The following is a 23,916-nucleotide window of genomic DNA, read 5'->3' as shown; positions in this document are numbered from 1 at the left end:
CGGAAATAATTCTATTGGAACGACGCGGGGCGAACGGGAATAATGAATATTGTGCGCATGTGAAGTCACCTGTGTCAGACACCAATCCCCCCCTCCCTCCTTCGGCAGTTCCCTCCCCTTAAAGCTATTCCACCTCCCCCTGGAAAGAATTGCTCCAAATGTATTATTAACCAGACGAGATATTGAATTGAGAAATGTTTTACGAAGGGACTTTGTCCGCAATTCTAAATGTTAGATTTAGGTTCTGAATTGGAATTCACTTTTACGAATCTTTAATCTAAATATTTTTAATTTGTTTCCTTTTTACCTTAACTTTTGTAATATTTAATTATGATTCATATGCATTATGGACTGATATTCTTTCAAAATAGTTTACATCTATTAATCGTTACTGAATCTGAATTTATTTAACTTTTAATTTAGATGTATGATGCACATTCCAGGATCGAATGTATGTATTTATGAATATGCATATATAAATCATTTTTCATTATATATATATATATATATATATATATATATATATATATATATATATATATATATCAGTACTGTTTGTGAATATGTATGAATAAATCATCTTTCATTACGTACCAAAAGTATACATATATCAATCCGGAAATGAATAGTTTTTAAAGCTTGCTAAGGGGTGGTACACAGAAAGATGAGAGGTTATGACGTTTCCGAATTCTGCGAATAATCTGAGATCACCTGATTGTTAAATGTAAACATCTCCACCTTGTATCTTCCCTATCATCCTTTTTTAACTGATGTTTACGCAAAGGCTCGAAAAGTTTCAGAATCGGAGAATGAATAGAATGCATAAAATGTATTGCATATCAAAGACATCTATCTTTATAAATTGGAAATCCGTAAAAGAGGGATCTAAAAGTCTATTTATTGGAACAAATTCGGAATACTAAGATTCAATTGACATCACTGATTTAAATGAAATAAGAATTAATTTAATTAAATGATTAATGGAAGTCTGACTTAATTTATTTGCTAAAATATTTATTTGTATCCAATTTGTCTTTCTTGGCTGATGTTCTGACATGAAAAATTACATTGTAAATAAATTCTTAATATATCTAAACATATCGGAAATTCTATCTTCGAAGTCTTCAGTCTAATATAGAGCTTTCTAATTAAGAATGTCATAAAATGTCATACATTCTATTAATAAATTAATCCTACTCAACTACCAAAAAATTTAAGAAAATTTCATTATTATTAATTTTTTATTAGATTAATTAATTCGTGTGTCTGCAACGTAATGCTAATAGAATTTTATGTTAACGTAGAGTTTCCTTAATTTTTTTGCTGAAGCGTCATAAAAATAAAAAGTTATTCATTTATCAATCAGCATGTTTAAATAATCTAAAAAGAATTACGAGTAGTAAGATAAATGGGGATTTTCAAACATGTAGTAAGAGATTAAAAACCTTTCGTAGTCAAAACTATATGTATATTTAAAAGAAAATACAAACGATTTTAAAATTGTTATATTATGGTAATGCAAACTTTTAAATTCTTGCTGTTTATTTCATTTTTAAGTAGAAACAGTGTATTCATTCCAAATTTAAACCCTGCTTCTTTTCTTGTAAAACTGGCTTAAAGGTTCGTAAACATCGAATTCTCGTTTAACGTTTCATTTAACCACCCACTTTAATACAATACTTTCAATATTTTCTTATAAAAGTGTAATAACTGTTTGTAATTCTTTAATTTTTTTTTGTTTTGATTTAAGACTTGAAAGAAATATTAGCAACATTGAAATCCTAGATAAGATCTTGTATCTTTTCTGAATCAAAACATATATTCTATGTTTCACTTTTTGTTTGAAATTAATGAAAAACTTCAATGAAATGATGAAAGTTTTTCTTTTCTTAAAAAAACAGTTCTCAGCGGAAATTTCGAAGAAAAAAATTAAAACCGCGGTTTAGATGCATTTATAAAAAAGTGGCAGGTAATATATCTGTACGTCTCGGTATGTATATTGGGTCCCTAAGAACAAATTGCTTGACCTACAGGTCCAAAATCGACTCATATATATTTTGCAGAATAGGAATGTATATCTGTAAGCCATTTCTTTTCAAATTTTAATTAATTAAAAATTAAATACGATATTTGCCGTTTTGTCCACGATAAACTCACTAATATATTATTGAACACAACTGATTTTTATGCCATTTTAAAGTTTAAAAAGTTGTCTTTTTAACGATTTCAATTTAATTACTATGCAAATTTATCCTAAAAGTTTAGAAATTTTTAAAATACTTTTTTTTTCCTTAGTTTTCAGCAACAGAGTTATTGTTGCTCTGAAATTTGAAACTGATGCATTTTTTATCAAATATTTAATTGCATGAGTTTTTTCTATTATTATAAGAAATGAGAAAAATTTTCTGGTTGGTATAAATGTAATGTACGTGGGATAAGAAAGTAAATTAATATTACAGCGTGATTAAAAGATATACGAATCTCAAAATTATGCAACATATACCATTAGTATGGTTCATGTACACAATAAATAAAACATATGTAAGGCCATTAAAATTGCATGGGTTTAGTATCTGACGGTTTAATAATTTTGTCCCCCTTACTTCTAGAGTGAATTATTTACGCCAAGTTACGCATGAGCTTTAAATAAAAGTAAACACAATCAATATTTTCTTCGATTTATCTCGTCGCCAATAACAGCTAGTTTCCTATAAATAAAATAGAATAAATTCAGCGTTATAAATTATTATTCATCCCTGCCTAATAATTTATAATAATGGACTTTAGTCCGGAAATATTGATTGAGCTTTATTGAATTTAAATACCTTGATGCTATGTTAACTTAATGTTCATTGTTCTCTTAAAAAAGGAGAAATTTGCTTAATGAAGTCGTTATTATGATGTAATGTTAATTAGTTATGATGTTATCATAATTAATTAGTTATGATGTTATCATAATTAATTAGTTATGATGTTATCATAATTAATTAGTTATGATGTTAAGTGTCTGGGTAATCCATTTCAAATTGAACGTTGCATTTTTTTGGTAAAGCGATTTCACTTTCTGATTCCTCAAAATAATTCCTTCTTAAATAATTAACACAATCCTTCAACAATAAAAGAAAATCATGCTGTTAAAACAAAATGATGAAATAATGAAAACAGTTTAATTTTTTTGACAATAATAAAATCTATTGTTAAGCATTTTACCAAAAAAAAAAAAATTTAAAAAATCTATAAACTTTTGGAACATTTACTCAACAATGTTGTAATTGCACAAAACGTGTATAATTTCATCTTTTATTTTCTGTGGCTAAACGACAAACTTTTATCCTAAGTTTTAATAATTTTAATGAAAAAATTTATAAAAATTCATTCACGAAAAGCTTTATAGAAGCAAAAGAAAACTAAAAGTCATTTAATGAAACAATTTCTTCCGTTTTTTTTTTCTTAGTTTTAGTGTTTTTTAATTATAAAAATATTTGCAACTTCCAAATTGAATGTTAATTAATGGCAAATATGAATTCATTAAAGCGGCGAATTGTGACGAAACTTTCAAGATTTATTTAAAAATTATCTTTATTTGACAATATGAGAGAATTTCAATGAGTCTGCCACAATTTTATCTTCCTTCAAAACTTTTTAACAATTCCTATCTTTTAGAGAAATTGCATACTGTTAACATATTTATGTACCTTGATTAAAAAAAAACTTCCTTATAATTTAATAATCTTTAGATTTCATGCCTTCCATACTAATGCCTTTAAAGACTAACGCATGAACTTTTGAATTAATTTAGATTAGAGTTAGAATAAATTAAAATTAAATAATTTTTAAAATTGTTCTATTTTATGTTCGCTACTCATTAGAATGTATCATGCTCGCAACTTTGAAAGACTTTTTTTTTCTTCCTTTTTTTATGAAAATATTTGCGCTTTCAATTCTGACGGTAAAAATATTTTTTTGCGTTATCTATGGAACAAGAAAGGTTAAAGGAAGGAACAAAAAGGTTTTATAAAACCATAAATTTCTCTAAACCATTAACTTATTTAAGATAAAGAAAGTCTAAACTTCTGAATAAATCACAACAAAAATACTATTATCACACTATTTTAAAATTCAAACAATTTACTTCATAGTGAATACAATTTTCTGATTTTTAATCAAAGTTCTTTTATTTTAATTCTAGTTAATTTAAACATACTTTTTTTAATTTAATTTTTTGTATGGTTATCTGTGCGACTTACAAGTATATGGGGTTTGTTCCACTTCTTACATACGTATAAAACAAATAGACGCTTTCAAAGTCGTAGGAACATCGATTAGTATTAAATAGATCTTTGCACAATTTCCTCTTTCATTTTCTCGTATTCGTAGACAAAGAGAAAGTATTATAATTATCAAAAAATTCGACTTGAAAATTGTGATAAATTCTTCTTTTAGACCTCTTCTCTATCTCTATCTCTCTCCCCCATTTTTTTCGAAATTCTATTTCTCTATCTAAAAACACTATAGTCTCTATCTAAAAACACTATATAAAATGGTAGATTAATGGAAATTAATATGCAGCTTCTATATAGATATTGTCGATATATTTGCAATTTCGTATGAAATACATAAAAAAGAAATCTATCCATCCTTTAGCATCAACATTATAAGCCGAAACAGAACTGATGAAACTTGCTACATTCATCACAAGAATAGTAGGCTTATGTCAGATTTTGAATCCAGTTGATCAACAGGAAGAAATTCCAAATACAATGAATGTTCGATTTTAGTTAATATGTGACGAAAGTACACAATGCAAACATGAAGAATGCCGCACTCTGCAAGCATCGATGGGATGGACTTCTTTATGGTCATAATATCTTGTATCGTTTTATCGTCAACAAAATTCACATGCAATAAATCATTGAAATTATTAATAGTTTAAGAGAACGCGGTATCTTCCACGTATCTTTTTATTTGAAAAAATATTGAAAAAATTGGTATAATTTTGTAACTTACATTGAAATAAAATTATACAGAAAAGAAAAGAAAAGATTTATTTTTTCATTTGTCTTTTTATTTTAACTTAAATTACTTAAAGAATTAGGAATACTTCTTTTTCAAATAAAAATATTTTCATCGTTTTTTTGTAGATTCAATGAAATTGAACTTGAATTTTAAGAAACATCAAATTATCCATCTTAATATAAAGTTTTCACTACATTATGCAGAGAAAAATGAAGAAATTTACAAATGCCTCACTTTGTCTCTTGTAAATAAAGAAACAAAGAATTGCATGCTTATTCCATAAATAGTTTATTATATTCATAATAATATAAACATATGCACAAAATTTGGAAATTCCATCTTAAATAAGAAAAAAAAAAAGCGTTTGAATTTTTAAAGCACGGAAGGAAGAGAAATATAAGACAGAGAAAAGATCAAAGTTTGCATTTGAGAATGTATGAATTTTGTCTTTTGAAATGAAAATTATAAATAAAAAACAACAATTGAAATATTAAATATACAACACTGAAAATTTGATATAATGAATAGAAGAATAACAGCAAATAAATAAAATAAAATGAAATTGGCAATTTAGGATGCATTATGTATTATTATTATTGATTGTATTATGTATTTTATTATAAAAATAGAAAACATCTAGAATGACACAGTTGATGATTCAGTCGACGATGAATTAATTCACCACGTAAAAATACCAACGTGACGAAAAAGGTTGAATTTTTATTCCAATGTCTAAATATTTAACTCTCTCGTCAAAACACAGCATGTTTTGTTTACAGTTTCTCACCAAAATTACTTCTCACCGTTTCAGAAACCCGTAGACATTCCCCTGGGCATATAGCACTACTTAGAGAAGTGCAAAAATTGGCATCTAAACCCTCATAAACGCTCACCGGTCTGCTGCTTTCCTTAACAGCCTCCTGAAGAGGTGATCCTGATGATTTACGAACACCCTGATAAAGTGCGAACTACTGAAACTTACACGCCTGTGTGGGTCCTAATGGATGATTTGATCATTTGTACTCACCGGAAACGCGAAGGGTGAAAAAAAAGCAAAGGAAAGAAAGTACTTTTTGTTGATGTTCTCCATGATGTATTACTTTCCATACACCTCCAAATAGTGGCATCTAATTGTTAGAAACTACAGTCACGGTTACGGTAACTACAGTGGTAAATAGTGATGGATCATACTACTTTTCTCTTTTGTATGTGTAGACCTGCTTACCCTTAATTTTGAAGTAAGAAAATGGCATTGGCTGCAATTGAAATTGGGTTCTTTCGTTATTATCTGTCTCCTTGTGGTTCCTCTGTTTGTTTTGGTGGCAATTATAGTAATTTGGAAGATGTTCGGAAACTTCATTTATCTGAAAATGTGACTTCGCATTTGTCGACAAATGAGGAAAATTGACTAATTATTTTTCTTTTGAGCTATTTCTATTCTTCTGTTTTAGGCATTTTAATAAGCGATGTAGTGATTATGTCAGCTCCGTTCTTACTGACAGAAAGTTTTTTTTTTTTTTTAATATTTTTTTAGAACATTAACTTCATTATCCTCGAAGAGGTTTAAGGACTAGATACTGCAGAGGATTTTTGCTTGCTTTAAGTATGACTCATGCATTATGGGTCAAATAGCTTCATCTTGAAGAGTATTGTTTTATATTTCTAATATAATGATGAAATCAGAGTCATCAATCCATCTCGATAATATGCATCGATAATTGCAATGATTTTTAAATTTAGAATTTATGTAATTACATATTACAAATACAGAGTGCTTTGCTATGTATTTTCTTTGTACTTGTTAATGTAAATATGTAACTGTATGGAATTTAAGAATATTTAGATTTGCGCACTTTGCATTCATTATCAATTTATAAAAGAGAAAGAAGGGGGAGGGGAAGCAATTTTCGTATTGCATGTTTGCCACAGATTATAATTCACACAACTTCATTCATATGTTTATTTGAATGAATGTGTGAAAATGTGCGAAAAAATGTGTTAACTAAATTTCGATTCAAAATCTAATATAAGCTATTTCACAAACGGTTTAAATTACGTTAAAATCAAAAATGTTTTAATTACTTTTAATATGGATGTATATGATATTTAAAATCAAATATAAATATTTCTAATAGTTTATATATTTTGAGGTTTTAAGACAGGAAGATAAACACACACACACACACACACACACACACACACACACACACACACACACACACACACACACACACACACACACACACACACACACACACACACACACACACACACACACACACACACACAATTAAATCAGTTATAATCTTCCTGATCAAAATGAATTAGTGCTCACTGTGCACAAACATATTAGGTTGATATCAATTTTTATATAAAAAAGAAATGCTGGAAAACTCGAAACAGGAGCAAACCATTTTTGAATTTTAAACTATGTATATGTAAACTTTTTTACTAAGTATAACAAACCATCGTACTTCAAACATCAAAGGAGTAGCCCTTAAATTCTTTTTTTTTTAAATGGAGAACAACTTTTACAGCTACATTAATATTCAGATTCTGAATTTTCTTCTTTTAATGCTAGATTATACCATTTATAAATGTATAATAATGCATTTGAATTGTATTTATAGTGAAATATATAACTTAAGTATTTTATAATGCTTTCAAAGAATTTCGAATTGCAGTTTTTAATAAAAGGCTACCGTATATCATTCAACATATAAAAACGTAAAAATGTTAAATGCACTAAAAAAAAGAAAAAATTTACCCAAAAATTGCAGAAAACCATAATGCTCTGAAATTTTAGCTGTGCTTTACCTTGATTGTGGGAGAGTCTAAAGCATAAATCCAGGTTCCCCACAAGACAATTTGTCTTCGTAGTTTTGGTGCCGCTTTATCTCAGGACTTTGCTCTACTTCACAAAATTCGTCTAAAGAAAAGCCTTTACTCTTTCATTTAATATTTATCATTTTTATCACTTATTATAAGTTGACGTATTTATAAAATTAAAAAATTGTATGGGACCAATTGCCAGATTAATAAAACAAAAATATCATCAAAACTTTTGTTAACATAATTCGTTTTAGTGTTTTATTTTCTCGTATACTTAGTACAGAGAGAGTACAGTAATCGTCAAAAAATTTGAACTCGAGATTTTGACGAATCTCCACGTTTTAGACCTCCTTTAGTTCGAAAAACTCAATTTTGGAAAATGTCCGTCTGTCTATCAGTAGTAAAAATAATCTAAAAATGATTTGAGGTAGATGGTTGAAACCTGGTTCGCGGTTTTTACACCAATTTGTAGATTTCTATCAAATTTTGAGTAAAATCTTTTCAGAGGAAATCCATCTGTCCGGCTGTTGACGTGATAATTACAAAACGAAGATAGCTCTATAGATAAGATTCGGCACACAGATATAACATCTATAGTGTAGGCACATATCAAATTTTCAGCCAGATCCAACTACGGGTTGACGGTCTGTCGGTCTGTACTTTTAGAAATATGTAAATGCGATAACTCAAAAATGCAGTGATTTAATTATACCAAATGTGGTATGGGATTTTTGTGACTATAAACGCAGTTTTGAGTCAAATTTTTGTTTCAGTTGGTTGAGAAAAACTTGTCCAAAATGCAAGTACGACTTTTGGAATGCTATTAACACATGCTAGGAATGAATGGTCAAATATCTCGCCAAAGATGGCATGATAGATTCAGTAAAAGTGCTAAATACAGTCCAAAAGTTAGAATATTTTGTAACTATTGTACGTCACTGACATGCAAGGCGTTCTCTGGCAAGACAAGTTTATTAGAAATGTATAATATTGCTCTGAAAGCGCAATTTCACGAACAGGTTTTAACGTTTAAAAATAATAATAATAAAGAAATGTATCAGAAACTGATTTTACTAAAAAGGAAGCTATGCTTAATATTATTGTAAATGTCATTGTTAAATCCCCTTAAAAAAATATATTCTGAGAAAAAAAATTAGCAAAAATCGCAAACCTGTATCATGGAATTGATTACAATGAATATAATATTTTGAACAAACAGGAAATTAAAAATATCAAAAATATGAAATAAAAAGGATTTAGAATCCATTTTTCATTTAAATTAAACTAATCACCCTCCCCTCTTTTGCATATTAAGTATTGTCGCTGTTGCAAATGCCAGTAACTATTTTTGTGATTACGAAGGAATTTTTATTATTAATAATTTATTTATATTTATTCATTTTATTAAAAATAATAATAAAGGTTTCTTTTTACAAAAGAACGTAGTTAAGAAATAACACAACAGATAACAAACGGTATAACTGTGTAAACGTTAAAATATATAGCTATTTAAAAATAGTCAAATTCAAACTTATTTATTTATGTTTTGGAAATTGCCCAAAATTATTTCTAAAATATAAATGAATATTTTCATACCCATATTCTACAACAGAAAAAAAAATCATCTATTGTTTATAACAAATTTGTAACAGGATTTCGAATTTATAAAGCAATATTGTGTTATCGTAAAGTAATATTTCTTAATGTTAAGATAATTGTATACTAAAATATTTTTAACGGATCAATTCTTTTTTTTTTTTTACTGCCTTTTGTTCTTGAGCCTGGTTTAATTTTAATTCGAAAAAAATATTAAAAAGAATAGACTCCATTTTTAATGAATTTTTAAATGTTAAAGAGCATTATAAATTCATTGAAGACCATTTAAATAAATAATATAAAACCGGATTATTAATTTTGAATTGAACTATGAAAAGGAACAACGTTAAAAAGAAATACTTATATTCCCAATTTTGCCGATAGATGGCAGCACGAGGATTTCATACATGTAGGTACAAAATCAAGGTCGAAATTATTTATTTTTGCACCTGATCAAAATGCATAATTGTTTAATAGTGTTGACACATCAACAATTGACATATTTTAAAGTATTTAAATGATTTCGATAAATAAAAATAATTAATAAAAAATAAAATAAAAATAATTAATTTAAAAATAATTAATCGCGTGTTAGCACTAATAATATGCAAAATTTGCATAAAAACAAAACACTGAAAAATCTTTCAATGATATGTTGAACTTGAGTTTTTCCTAAATTGCGTCGATGTCTTTTAAAAAATTTTTAATTGCATGTGGGAAATAGAGTATTGAGTTATAATAAATTCAGAAATTCTATTTAATTTGATATTTATTTGAGAATTAAAATTGAATTTAATAAATTTTCAAAGATTTTTTTTAAATGCACTAATAAGTATTTCAAAAGACTAAGAATCATTAAAAAAGGCTCAGAATAAAAATTCAATCGCTTTAAAAATTATTATTAAAGTAATTAATTTTCATCAGAGTTCTCCCTCAATAAATCTACTTCGAAATACCCATAATATCGTTTCAAAATGATAGAATACCACTATAGAGGTTTCAATTTATTTATCTTTTATTTTTAATTTATTATGCATTGGAAATGAATAAATCACATAAAATACTTTATTGCAAGAATTTGCGTTATGAATGCTGCACTCAACATTGAAAACAGTACCTCAAAAAATTGCAAATTTGTCTACAATTTCCAATCGCCTGGCATAGTTTCAGCATGATTAAAAGATAAATATAAAGGGAAGAAGCTAACTTACAGCTGTGATCATAAACAGAATTGAAATTGGAAAAGCAGAACAAAACGAAAATATCAAATCTCTTTCCTTTGAAATCTTCTTTCCATAACATTTAAGAGTTTCTACCATTAAAACTCCTCTAAAAAATTTTTTTTCTTTTGATCTATGCCTCATATTTAATTTTTAGCACTATCTTAAAAATGATAATATTTGTTTTCCATACATGCAACATGAGCCTGCAGATTCGCTTTTCGAGATAATAGTAACATATTTAACTAACATTTGGCTCAAAAGGATTAACAGAGAACAACATAATATATGAATGTTTATTACTATTGCTACTCATTTTACTTCGCCCATTAATTAAAGTTTTTTTGGTGGACGTGAGTTTACTGCCTTTCTTTTGAAAGGGCTCTTAACCCGCTCTCTATGAATATATTACGCTTTATGTGTACTTCGATACTCCGTGTGCCATATGTATATGCGTCATGTCGATTTTCGGCGTATTTGCTGATGGTATGCTTAAATATTTTGTCATACAGTTGCTACAATAATCAGGCTTGATAAAAAAAATATATGATTGTACAGGAATCTTTTTTTAAAAAAATTCAATACCCGCCACCAGTTGGTCTAGAAAAATTTGTAGATCTAGATGAATGGATAATTTCAAAATTCCTATATTATTTTCATAATTTACAACTTACTCTTTAAGATATCATATCTGCGTATGCGTGTTAAAATTTCTTTAGTATACGTTTTTGATTTTAGCCAAAGATAATTTATTTAGAAATAGTTTCCAATAAAATTATTTAAATAATATCATTTTGCAATAGTATATTTCTTTTTGAAACTTCATTTTTTTTTTTTTTTTTTTTTTTACCTCGTATTCAAATTATTTGAAACGAATACATTTAGAAATATCTTTTGAAATTTAAAATTAATTTTATGTTACTTTAATTTTCAACGTGAAATAGAATTCTGATTTTAATGAAAAACATTTGGCTTCTAATATCCTTTTGATTTTATACTTAGTGTAATCATTTAATAATGTTAAAACCAAACTTCTAAACTGTATATTCTTCCTATTCTACTAAACTATATATTCTTTAGCATCCTATGTAATTTATAATTCAGTTTGCATAATGTATTAAGTCTGGGAAATCTTAATGTTAGATTATTTTAAAGCATATCATATTAATTTAATTAAAATATGGGAATCCATTGCGTTACCATTCAACTTAATATTTTTCTAATTTATTGAATTTGTCTTTCCACTTTGTAGTTATCATTCTAATCATAAAAGAATACATCATAGGAGATTAATTCATATCATTATATTTTTCAAGCATTTTAGTATTTTGAATTATGATTTCCCCTTAAAAGTATTAAATAGTTTGTGGCAATATGATAATTATTGCAGTAGAGATTAGAATTTCGAACTGATTCAGATTCAACGTCATGCAAATAACTGAATGTTTGAATAACATATTAAAAAAGAAAAGTTCCTCTGAATCCTTAAGTTAAGTCCTTTTTATAAAGTATGAAGAAGTTAGAATGAATTTTTATGCTTCAAAAATCGAAGAAAACCGAAGAAATTTTTTAACACAATTCTTTTGTTAATTTCATTTTTAAAAGTTAGTTAACTGCTTAAGTATTTAACTGTTATAAAACATAAAATGATAATTGTATATTGAATTTGATGCAGCATTCGTTTTTATTGAAATATATACGGTACGAAATCCACGAAATTACTTTTTAAAATAAATCAGAATGCTTTATATTAGGTGACATATTTTTATTTATTTAAATGAAATCATCAGATTTGCAGTTTTGTGACATAATTATCATAGAACCCCGTTGATCTGATGAAAATTATAGTGACGGATGTACAAAAGTAACGAATTTAGGAAAATAGTAATACATTTACTTCCGTTTCCACTATTTTATTTCCGTCGGGTTTGTATTTTTCGCTCCATTTTAAAAACATATCTTTTTACTTAAATAAGTTTTCAAATTATCTTACATATTACAAAATAAACATACAATTTCAGAAAAGTATTACTTCATTATTTATTACAGCCATCCCAATCTGTCGTACGGTTTAAAATTAAAGCCGATGAAAATTGCTACTGAAAAAACGCAAGTTCGATGTACTATTCTTTTTTTTTTTCCGCACTATTTATTATTAAATTTTGATGCATAATTTGAAATCATTAACTACTTTCAAAGAAGACCACAAAGCCATTTTTATAATGATATTCAACTTTAATCATTAAATTATCTATTTAAAGCAACATAAACTTTTTTTATGATTTCTTTTCGGAGCCGAAACTTTTTAATAGTTCAGTTTTTCGCTTTTATTCTCAATACAAGTAAAATTAAGTCACGGACAAAAGTAAAAAATGAATTATTTAAATATCTGGAGTCTGGATCCTCAGTTTAAGAATCCCGTAATCTAATTTATCCTGTAATCTAATAATCTTTTGATAAGTAGTATATTTGATATCCCAAATATGCATCCCGAATTTTACAAGGCTTTATATCTTAGTATTATAGCGTAGTTATATTATACAATTATAATACTGACTAATAGTTCATAAGAATTATTCAGATTTATTTTAAACTTTTGAACATATATATATTTTAATTCCTATAATCGTTTCACAAAGATGATTCAATCGCTTTTCATTTTTTTAAGTGCGAAAACTAATGGCGAGCCGTATATTAAGGCATTTATCCTACTCTAAACTCTCTATGCATCTCAAAGAAGTATCTGTTGTCTCGATTAAATATAAAAAGTGAGTGCTGCAGAAAATGCAGAATTTTTCTTATTTCATATTCTATTTTAATAACCTAAAAATATAAAAATAAACATTATGCAAAAAATTTTAAAAATTATATTGCCTTGTAATATAACCTTTTTCTATTTTCTTGCTAATAACATAAAGCACCATCATCCAGCATTTTATTTCTGCTTGCATTCTGAAATTTCAAATAAAAAAAAAAGAAATAATTTGTTACTCATAAATTATTAATAAACTTTAGTCCATTAGCCAACATTGCATTTGATTTGGGATTTTTTAAAAATTCGTATTTGGAAGCTTGCACAACCTAGCAGTCTGAAGTAAATATCAATATTTTTAGGATTGCCTGAATTGTTTTGGATAAACTATGCCGGAGAAACGCCTTTCAAGCCCGTGAACTCTAAGATGCAACAGATGGTGATAATAGTCTGGAACTATATCAAGTGGGCTGATTTTTTTTTTTTTTTACACTTCCTCTTCGTTTTAATTAGCTCAACATTTACTATCAAAGGTAGGTTTTTTTAAATATACATTTCTCAAAACATTTTTTTTTCTTTAATTTGCTGAATAATTGCTTTGAACTGAATTTATTTTCATTTATTAATAATTAATGCTTACCTTGAATAATTGTATCTAATTTCGGAGGATTTTGTGAGGAAAATGGTACCAAGGAATATCCTTCAATTGAAACAAAATTCTCCATTGGAAAAAGTTTTAGATTCCCCCTACTAAAGCATTATGAACTTAATACAGTTTACATTCCTTGCTTCGCTTATTTTTTCTGTTATTTTTGCATTAAATATCAACAATAAAAACTTTAAAAAAAAATATGACGCTCAAAAAATCTATTAATGCATTTCCAGTTATCTAAAAAAGTTTGAAAAAAATTACTCTATTAAAATGCTTCGAAAATAACAATGACCCAAAAGTAAGCTTGCACAATTATTTTGATGAGTTCCACAAGTTTTTCCTCTTAAAATGACTTTCTGATGATGATCGGTGACATTCGAACCACCTGATACGCACAGGTTGATTCATGTCTTTCCACATATGGTTGCTCGTAAAGAATGAATTTACTGATTTGGGGATGATTAAGTTCATTGCTCATCATTCGTAACTCAATACAAATGTTAAACAAAGAAATTGGAAAAAAAGTTGTTAAACATGAATAATAATTAAAAAAAAAAGTTTGGACTCGAATACAATGAATGAAGTCAAAGCTATTCTCTATTATTTATTAATTTTGTGCGGAGTTGCTGTTTCTATGTCTTGATGAGTCATTGACTTTTCCGATTGGAAATAAAAAAAAATGACTTAGTAGTTTCACTGTAAATATTTTTTGCTTCATTTTTATTGCAAGTTTCATTTTAATGCTTCGAGGCAAGCAATGTATAAAGGAAAAATGAGATCAATTCATGATCAGTATTTAAAAATGTTTAATATTTGAATAAATTTAGAGAAGCAACAATTCACTAGGTAAAATTTAAAATGTTTGCAATTGGTGATATTACATGTCATAAAAAGAACAATTAATTTACCTCAGAAAATTGGTGGAAGATTAAACGCAAATTTATTGCCTTTGAGAATAATTGTGGGATATCATATATTTATGTCAAGAAACGCATTTGGAGTTGAAGTAATTACATTATTTTGCTTTATCAGGATGGCATACGCGTTCAAATTAATGATGGTGTAGTTCGTACTTCGATGACACTCGACGTGGCGTAAAAGATACCAGTGAAAATTTCGTTTTATATCATCGCGATGTTTTATTTTTTAAAAAATGAGATAAAGAAAACGCACATACAAACAAGTAATAAAATATAAGAAAGGAGTTTATTTATCAAGCTATTGCAATTCGAACTGCATTATTTGTATGCTTATAAAATAGTTAGATGATAAAGGAGAACTGCTATGAATTATTTTATGTAAAATCTGATAGTCTGCATTCATTCCCCGAAAGAAGACATTTAATTTTGTGAAAATAGTTTAAATTTATGATAATAGTTCAAATGTATGATAATAGTTCAAAACATAATAGAAATTCAAAATTTCATCCGTTATATTTAGCTAAAATTATAACATAAAATCAATAAATGATTTTGAAAAACAAACCGAAGGAATATTAGATCGACCTTTTCTACCGTTAGTCTTAAATTAATAAATGACGGGTCTCATCAATAAAATTTGATGCTTTGCATTATCTATCTGATTTTATTTCTAAAAGAAAAAACCACGACTGAAAATAAATTTTTTTACATACATTATTTTAAAAAATTCTTGTTTTTATAATTTTTTAATAATTTGACCGTGTACATTTGGATGCATTTAACGTGATCAAATTAAGAATGAGAATTTTACGTAAACTAATATTTCTTTGATTAACATTTTATTTTTTATTTTGAAGTTAGAAAAAACTTATTGGTGTAATTTTTGTTATTTTTCTCAATAAAAAAAGAAAAAAAAAAGATGAAAAGAAATAAAAGAAATTAAGCTTTTTCTAAAAGAACTTGATGAAATGATAGAACTGACAGAACCGGTAGGTTAGATTAGTCACTGAGAGATGTAAATCTGATATGTCAAAATCTCTCAACTCTTTTAGAAACTTGGAAAAAAGAGTGATTGATAAAAGATATGGAAACTGCTTAAGCACAGTCAGCAAGTGTTGTTAATTTTCTGAAAAAGTGCTTCAGATAAGATATTCTGTCAGACATATGTGTTTTCTACAGAAAGGTATCTGACGCAAAACAATTTAAGATATATTTTACACTCCGCAAATTATTCATGACTAAGATATGATCAAAAGGCTGCATTGACTAAAACAAAAGTGCCGACTGATTAAGAAAACACCGTTGGAATATTTTTTTAAAATTTTTAATTTTGCTTAATAAGAATAATAAGCCTGTGAATCGTGCTGAGAAAAATGAGTTGGATATCTTTTTTACTATGCACTGCATTTTAATTATGCTTTAAAAATATTTTTACACATTTTTAAAAGCATAATTTTGATATTTATCTTGCCTGAATTAAAAATTAAAAAAATATTATTGTTAATTTAATTAGAATATCATTTCTTTGTTTTAACATTTTGACACTGTATTTTGAGCCATGCTTTATCATTTTTTTAATGGATGAAGATATCTCAGTGCAAGAGCTTTTAAACCGCATCGAGCAATGAAAACATTAATACCTAGCAAATCGCTTTCATATTCTTTGTTTCTAGAAGGTAAACACCTGAATTCACAAAAAGGAAACTAATTAATTCGTTAATTTGTCTCTGCATATGTTTAGAGATTGATTTATTAGATTCACGCCCTTAAATAACAAGACAAAAAAAATTGAATATATAAAATAATTTATTTACCTAAACATTGTTTTTGTTTTAAAATGTGCATAAAATCACATTATTTTTTTTCTATCTTAATATAAAAGAAATTGGAAATAATACATCGAAATGTTTCAAATAATTTAAATTATTCTATTACGAATTTATTATCATTTTAGTTTATCATAGCCTAACTTCTATTTCTTTATTTGCATTTAGATATTTTCTGTTATTTAAATAGTGTAATATTTAAATAATAATAATTGTTTTAATAATAGTTTTTATCAAAGTCGAAAGATAATATGAATAGTTAAACTTGGATAATGGATAAGATCTTTTTCAGATGGACACCGCTTCCTTATTTTTTAAAAGTACATTACAAAATATCTTCCTTTAAAAATTACAATATTTCTTATAATTTAAAATCCGGAAACCATGTACCTTTTCTGATTATATATATAACGTTTTATTTACAATAACAAATAAAGCTGCTGTGAATTTAACGATGTCACCAAAAATTATCTATTTTCTCTTTATATAGGGTCATAAACCTAAAATTTTAGGTCTGAATACATTATAAGATTTGCTTTTGTGCAATAATTTTAAAGTTTATGTTCAATATTTTAAAAATGACTTGATAAAAGGCATTCATTAAAATATCTCAAACAATTTTATATAACTCAACTTCTTTAAGTAGGCAGCGAATAAAATGTCATTGGTGTGTTTCATGCCGACGAAATACATATGTCAAAAGCATGTAATGGCAGATATCTAAATTAAAATTATGTCTAATTTTTTTCCCCTACAAGGAAAAAAAAAACAAAAAAAAAACACTAGCTGCAAAATAATAAAAAAAATATCTATACTTATAATAAAGCTCAATGTGTGTGTGTGTGTGTGTGTGTGTGTGTGTGTTGGCGCTCTACAGGCCAGGTCATTTGACATACAGCTATCAAATTTGGTACATGTATACCTTAGAGGTCGGGAATGTGCACCTGGGGTCCCTTTTTTTGAAATTTTAATTAGAATTTTAATTATTAATTAAAAACTAACATTCCCGCCAAAAGAATCTTCCATTTTCCCCACCGCCAACTTTTCCGCCAAAAAATTCTTCCATTATCCCCAGCGCCAAACGAGAAAGGCTTCCGTTGTTTTTTTCTCCCAACAGTAATGAGGCTAGGGTTAAAATTTTTCGGCGGATTATTTCAATCGGTTCTGCTTATTTTCTTAATGTTTGATGCATTTAAAATTAAACATTGTTAATGAATCAATCTTTCAGATTCATTCTGAAGTACTTTTGAATTAAAATAAAACAGAATAAAGGAAATTAAAAATTTCTAATCCGCATAGCGTTACCCCAACTGGCGTAGAAAAAATCACGTATTTGCGTTACGTAACCGGCGAAGAAAATTCACGCATGCGCATTCTGTTCTGATTGTTGCCATGACAACATGTATATGCTTATAGTTTTAAGTACAACGTTTTTTAAGTAGTTTTTTTAAAACCTGTTTTCAACCGTTTATTTTAAACGATTCGTTTTATTTTCTTAGTGTTTGATGCATTTAAATTTAAACATTGTTAATGAATCGATCTGCTCATAATGAATCTAAGAAAATTTTGTTGACCAACTCTTGAGATATTACATAAATTTAAAAAAATATTCTTTAGTGCCCATAAAGTTTAAACGCTGAGTGACTCTATTTTCAGTAATCAGATTATAAAAAAATGCTTTGTTTCAGTAAAAAATATTATTATATTAATTGAAGATAAATTCTTTCCACTTTAATTTAAAGCATAAATTCTACGGGTGCTAACAGAAAATGAGAGAGATACATATTACGTTATGACTGAAGGCCTTTATAATATTATGAATGAATTATATGATAATCAAAATTTGAAGTTTTAAAATATTTTGATGAAGAAGCTATTAAAGTAGAAATTGCATAAAATATTTAATTATTAAAATTTTAACGAACATTAAGATTGGCGAACCGGCTGGTCGCCAAAGGCGGCTAGTATGAAATAAAAAAAAATAAAAAAATAGGAAAATGAAAGATATTGGAATGATGAAAATCAGCATCTAAGGTAAATATAATAAACAATATGTCCTTAAAAAAACCTTCAGGCTTCAAATAAATAAAAGATCGAGTTAACAATAATAATAACATACTTGCATTCTTCTTTTATGCTATGAAATTAATTCGATTCAAAAATGTATTTTTACGAAACAACTGTAATTGTTATATGAGTCAGCACATTTCTCAACAAAAACTTCATTTTTCTCTTCACCTTATAGCATCAGTGAATGAATGTCTTATTGATAAATATTAAGATTCTCTTCCATCAGCAGCATAGAATTTTAATTCAGTATTTAGAATCTGATACCTTTACTAATATCTAAACAATACTAAAATGAGAAGGAATGCTGCAATATTTCCTCGTGCGATTTAAGCGAAAATAGGCGGAAAATAACTAATTGGCTATCAATAGATCAATCAGAAAGAAATGGTAGGGTGTGGCGGAGCTTTCTGATAACGTATTAGAAAGTGACCACAAATAAAAAGAAGATCACATGAAATTGAACGCCTAATATCTATTATTTAGGTATTTATATTTTATTTTAAATAATCATGTACTAAATTTTATCTGTACTTAGCAGCATAGCAATTAGAAAAAGTGGCAGGGTAAATAAAAATAGAATACTTTGGGAACTTTCTTTTAGTGGAAGGAGTACCAGTAGAACTAACTATTAAGGCATATTTCACTTTCTAAAACCTCATTTACAAAGGTTATATAAATACAAATCTTCGGATGTTATTTGTCATTGTTATGGGAAAATATTATAGATATTTATAGTGCCTATAAATATATATGATATTTATAGGCACATTATATATCACATTAAGCAGAAAATTCGAACATGTTTCTGTGTCGATTATAAATAAGATTACAGAATTTGAGAAATGCCACTGGAATTGTTGCAAAAATAACAAAATCAGATATTGCACCTTTTATACCGATATGGTTTCCGAAGAAAGGGGGAGTAGTGTGGACATAAATTATATAATTTTAAACTAGATCACAGAAAAGAGAAATATTTTAATTAATGATTAACTTGATTTAAATTAACTCTACAAAAGTAATAAAAATTGCAGCTTAATAATAATAAAATTTCTTATAAATTATTTTTAGGCTATAATTTTCTTAATTCTGGAAATCTAAATTCTGATAAAGATCCTAAAATAGGGCCGTGAAGCTCATCAAGGCTAATGCACTAACCGCAGCTCAACAAGGCTAATGCATCACCTTCTAAATGACCGAAACGGCCTTAACATTTTTCTTATTCATTTTTTTTTTCTTTCAACAATGAATAATTTATGTTTCTGTGACGATCTACGCTGCACGCGAAACAATTCTTTCTTAAAATTCCACATCTAAAATATTCTTAAGATCTTCAAATACTGAATAAAAATACTGGAACTTTCTACTGAATACAAAACAAAATCGATTTATTCATTTTAAATGTTAATTTTTCAATCTAAAAGGTAGCAAATCAAATCAACTGAGTACTTCCAGTTTTAAGAAATGTTTACTGAATTCATTGGTGGAAATATATAAATCATTATCAATAAACTACCATTCTTGGAAGTTTACTTTATTGAAATAAATTTTTATTAAGTTCAAACTAATCAAATTATGAGTAGAGAATTTTAGTTTTATAAATATTAACCATATAAAAAAATAAAAAAGTAATTTTTTTTAGTTAATGTTAAAATGTGTAAAATGTTTCGATAATAACAGTTATTTTAGTTACAGTGATTGAAAATCTAAACGCGACATTATTAAAATTGAAAAATATTTCACCATTTGCATTAATGTTAATCTGAATTATAGTATAAAAATTAATATCCTTGGTTTTAAGAAAAGCGTATATTTTCATAATTCCGGAGATCGAAATTTAATGAACTATTAATTGAGATTGCGCATGAGTTTTAACAATTAAACCCAAAAATGCGCCAAAAAGGTTTTTTCTATTACGCAAACATTTATATAAAATAGTTGTTTATATAAATGCTTATTTTAATTTAAATTTGGGCTAGTTTATGCATAAAAAAAACCCGAATACACGGAAAAATTCTATCAACATTAAAAGAAATAATTAAGTAAAGACAGTTTGACAAAGACATCTATTTTGCTAAAAATACATAAATATAAAAAAACATGAAAAATTAATTCTGAAATATATTACACCCTCTTATATATTAAACAAAATATAAAGTCATGCCGAGCATTTTTTTTGGTCGAGAGCTAAGCTTTAACTTCATATCTTGCATCATATAATACATCAAGGTCACAGAAGAACCCTTCATTATTCTAGGTCGTATCAATGCCGACGTATTTGCCAAGTAAGGCACGATGTCGGTTCCATAAGTCAAGAAGAGGAACTTCACGATTATTGAAAGCTGTTTCTAGCTGATCTGATACTATATGCTTACAATTATATGATTACATTACGAAATTATACGATTCCATTATATAAGAATATTGATAAAAAAATATAAGCACATATGGAATGAAATAAAGTTGCAACAGTAATATGAAGGGGGGAGGGAATGAAATTATTTGCAAATAGGAATTAAAGTTGTATTCTGTAACTTAGATGTAAACAATAGAAATAAGTTTTGTTGGGAAATCGTATCATTCCCTCACAAACCGTTCAAGTGATTATTTTATATTTATTGGGAAAAAAAATTTTCTGATATTTTAAATTAAATTTAAAATAATTAATAATTAATCCAATTTTTTTACAGGTTGCAAAAAATTGGAAACCAAAATTCTTAATTGATAAATGATATCACTAATGTGCATAAAAATAATTTAATTCGACATTATTAAATTAAATTAATATAAATTTAATAAAGTTTTCAAAACAGAAATCAAAATTTGAATGAATCACAATCACATAACAAAAAGAAATCCTATTAGCCTACCTGATTTTGAAAACAAAGCGTTTATTTAATTGACTGCTCTTGACTCAAGGTTCGCAGTTATGCTTTCGAAAGTCTGCACAATAAGTTCTTGTTGAAGCGCGATCTCCTTGAATCAGTGGCAACACCTTGCACCAAATCTGTTCCCTGGCGCCCTCTATTGTCGGCAAAGGAGACAGTCCAAGTTCATGTGCAACTCCGAAGAACACAGCGACCAACACTGTGCGATTTTGATCGCTTAGCTTACTGTTAAGCGCCGTTCGAGTCTGCTCATCCAATGCCCGCCCTTCATGCTTGCCCAAATGCAATTCTCGCCGCAGCATTGGTTGGGTAATGCGCGCTACGCGACCAATCGTAGGCAGGGGAGGAGCCTAGTGCCTGGAACAAAGAAAAGAGTTAAGCCGGTTTTGGTGATTATGCCGTTTCGGTGCCTCCCCCCCTAGATTTCGTTCCCGCCCTTGCCCTTTCGTGATCGATTCTTTGAACAAAGCATGAGGTGACGCTATTGGTTGGAGAATTGTCCGTCATTGTTGTATTGTCAGCGACTGTTAGTCTGTGCTGCGTTTTGGTACAGAATCAATTTGCGGTGCTAAAGGATGGAGTATATTGTCTACAATAGTTCTCTTGGCTAAGTTAGTGATTATTTTTTTAGCTGCGTCATATCACAAAATATTTTTTAAAACTGCAATTTCACCTTTAATCAATTTTAATAAATTTAATACTAAATATTTTTGCTACTTTAAAAAAACAGGGAAAAAACTTGTAATTGTTGCAATTTTTTGGATGACGAAAAAAAAAAGTGACAAAATGAATTATGCTTTTTATTATTTAATATTGAAAGTAAAGTTAATTTCAAAGTTAGAATTCTATTATTCTTAAAATATATTAATTCACAAATTATTCTAAGTAATTTTGATGTCATAATATTTTTCCTCCCGATTTTGGCTTCTTTTCCCGTAATATATTGAAAAATAAATTAATATATAACAATTTTTTTTATATATATTTTTTGTAATTAGATTGACAATAAGCAGTATTATGTGATGAGCTTTTATTTTTGAACTGTTCTAGTTTGTTATTAATAAATACATAAGAATAAGAATATCGACTTAAATTTTAAAATTGAATATTATTTTCAATCACGTAATACAAATCCTGTCTTTAAAAATTTTAAATAAAAATTTTCTGGTAAAAATAAAATGCCATGATAATGTATTAATTTTTTTTAACTTCTCCCAAAATATTCTCTAATGCAAAAATATATTTAAGGACGGATTTCATAATTAAGCAAAATATTTTGTTAATATCTGTTCAGTTCTTCCCCAAAATTTCAAGCGCACAATGAAAGAAATGTTATTAAAAATGGTATAAAAATAATAAGATGCTCTAAACCAGAGTAGGGATTTGTATCCACGCAATAGCTCTCTCAATCGTACATGCAGGTTCGATATTTCCATTTAAAGAAAATGTTTAAAACAAGATAGTTTTATACTGAGTAAATCCTAATACGACTTTTGAATGTAAAATTAAAGAATTTGAAGAAAGATGAATGAAACTGAAGAATTTAATTTAATTATTTTGTGGACAGATATTAAACGAATGAAAAATGAAAACTTTTAAGTGTTCAAGATAATATGATATTTTATGAAATTTTTCTATAAGCTTTGTCTAGATTTCTGGATTTTCTGGATTTTATTGGCACAAGAGCCATGATGTTGGCTATACCGCGCCAAACTGTAATTTTCAAGATTAAAGTATAAAATTTCAGCTGTAAAAACGACGAGAAAACGTTTGAGAAAGATGAAGAAAACTTAAATATGTGGATAAAAACCTATTGATTTCAAAAATGCTAAAATTTGAACATGTGGTGTCTTACCAAGTAAGAAAGGTAATGGAGTGTTCGTATTTTGAAATAAGTGCAAACGTTGAGCATTGAAATTTGGACATTCTGATAATATATGTTGGACAGACATTTGACAGTCATACTGGGAACATGGAGGTGGTTGTTCACCTAGCAACAAGTGGAGATGGGTGAATCTCGTATGTCCAATACGTAAACGGGTTAATACTGTGTCTGCTTTTCGATTCGGTAATGAAGACCACGGTTGTACATGAGGTTTAATAGCATGTAGTTTATTGTTAGTTTCAAGGTCCCACTGAGCTTG

The 23,916-nt window shown here is 27.4% G+C and overlaps 1 protein-coding gene across 4 annotated transcripts in view; it reads right to left on the bottom strand.

The window, feature by feature from the left end:
• LOC129981769 (paired box protein Pax-6-like) overlaps window positions 1–23,916 on the bottom strand; it is a 256,014-nt gene that overhangs the window by 175,975 nt on the left and 56,123 nt on the right. For 3 of the 4 annotated variants that reach the window (XM_056092763.1, XM_056092767.1, XM_056092766.1), the window contains exon 2: window positions 21,755–22,129. The exons of the other annotated variant lie outside the window; for it this stretch is intronic. The gene's annotated coding sequence lies outside the window, so the exon portion shown is untranslated. The remainder of the gene's footprint in view (window positions 1–21,754; window positions 22,130–23,916) is intronic. 4 annotated transcript variants of the gene reach the window in all.

The sequence above is a fragment of the Argiope bruennichi genome, chromosome 8 (genome assembly GCF_947563725.1).
Source record: "Argiope bruennichi chromosome 8, qqArgBrue1.1, whole genome shotgun sequence".
NCBI classification, from domain to species: domain Eukaryota; kingdom Metazoa; phylum Arthropoda; class Arachnida; order Araneae; family Araneidae; genus Argiope; species Argiope bruennichi.
Note: the sequence above shows the minus strand (reverse complement) of the source record. Positions and strands in the feature narration are given on the sequence as shown.